The sequence below is a fragment of the Cicer arietinum genome, chromosome 3 (assembly GCF_000331145.2).
Source record: "Cicer arietinum cultivar CDC Frontier isolate Library 1 chromosome 3, Cicar.CDCFrontier_v2.0, whole genome shotgun sequence".
NCBI lineage: Eukaryota > Viridiplantae > Streptophyta > Magnoliopsida > Fabales > Fabaceae > Cicer > Cicer arietinum.
In genome coordinates, this window is record NC_021162.2 from 47,625,788 (window position 1) to 47,627,711 (window position 1,924).

A 1,924-nucleotide genomic window follows, 5' to 3' on the forward strand; every position below is an offset into this window, starting at 1 on the left:
CTATAAGAAGAAGTGGATGAACTATAAGAAGAAGTGGATGAATAAAAAATGTATCATATAAATACATTAATGGATGGATTTCTTAAGTAAAGAAGAAATATGTATTTTTACGTTGAGATCACATAATTGCTTCTGAAATGGTGGAATTTTTCTTCAAGGAGATAAGTAAGGGAAGAGCAAGTGGAATGTCTTGTGCGGACAATTATGTCATACCTACATTAATTATAGACTAGTATGTCTCTGATGATTTGCATTTGAGCGATACAATATACATGTTTTAAAGATTTTTGAAGGTTTAAAAGATTTTTTAATGTAATTATATAAATGCATATACATATATAGTTAAATATATGATTCATCTTATTATAAATTAAAAATACATGTCTTAATTTATTATGTTATGATGAAGTTCATAAAGAATTATTGTCAAGTAAATATTTTTTTCCCATATATATAATACACTAAATGTAGCTAAAAACATCTTAACAACTATTTTTCTTCTTGGATATTATTGAGTTTTTATAAGTCACTGTAAACCTCTTTAAAACATTGTTTAAAGAGTATGGGGTTACGTTGTGCTTTCAGGTTGCATTTTATTTGATTTTTTTTTTTTTTCATATATTGATCAAATAAAACCTTTAAAAATTATGAATGACAAAACTTAAAATACGTTCCAAGTCTTTCTAACTTAACTCTATAAGTACATTAGTAAAATACTTTATAAATTTTTTTTGAAAAATGTTATTTAAACACAATTTTGAACACAAATACAAACACATATACTGTCACTATGCGAAAAAACGGATTTTACAGCGCTTTTTTTAAGCCATTTACAGCGCTTTTTCAAAAAAATAAGCGTTGTGGAAACGAGCGCTGTAAATGATACAACAGCGCTTTTAAAAAAGCGCTATAAAACATGTAAATACAACGCGCGCTTGTTATGCACATTTTACAGCGCTTCTTCACAAAAAGCGTTGTAATATGCACCCCATTATATGAGTTATGGGTGTTCATTTTACAGCGCTTTCTCAAAAAAGCGCTCTAAAATGCACACCCATAACTCATATATGGGTGGGCATATTACAGCGCTTTCTCACAAAAGCGCTGTAATATGCCCACCCATAATTTCATATATGGGTGTGCATATTACAGCGCTTTCTCAGAAAAGCGCTGTAAAATGCCCACCCATAATTTCATATTATGGGTCTGCATTTTACAGCGCTTTTCTTGTACATTTTACAGCGCTTTCTCACGAAAGCGCTGTAAAAGGTGCACCATTAAAGCGCTTTAGAACAACATTTTACAGCGCTTTTTAAAAAAAGCGCTGTAAAATGTGTGTTTTTTTTTTTTTTTAAACGCTGTAAATATACTCATTCTTGTCTCCGCATAAGATGTCGATGTTCAAACTCGATCCAGACAATGTAAAACACTACATTGTAGATATGTTTTTAAGAAATAAAGAAAGTGATAAATTGTTCTTGGCACCATATAATTCAGGGTACGTAATTTTATCTTTTTTAATTGATGAGAATTTAATTTATTAGTTGTCTATAAACAAAATTGCTTAACCAATTTTTTGTTGTTGTAGGGCACATTGGGTGCTATTTGCAATCAATGCGGTCTCTGAAGTGATATACTATTTGGATCCCGTGCACGGCGATTACACCAATCACCCCGGAATAAAGAATATGCTCGACACGTAAGTAATATTCATTTATTTCTTACATATATATATTTATATATATATATATATAAATATATATATGTAAGAAATAAATGAATATTACTTACGTGTCGAGCATATTCTTTATTCCGGGGTGATTGGTGTAATCGCCGTGCACGGGATCCAAATAGTATATCACTTCAGAGACCGCATTGATTGCAAATAGCACCCAATGTGCCCTACAACAACAAAAAATTGGTT

General features: G+C 30.6%; 1 non-coding gene across 1 annotated transcript; it reads right to left on the reverse strand.

The window, feature by feature from the left end:
• Positions 1–994: 994 nt before the first annotated feature.
• LOC113784860 (small nucleolar RNA SNORA69) lies at positions 995–1,122 on the reverse strand. Its single transcript, XR_003470987.1, has one exon. It is a non-coding gene; the product is annotated as a small nucleolar RNA SNORA69 (small nucleolar RNA).
• Between the last annotated feature and the right edge of the window lie 802 nt (positions 1,123–1,924).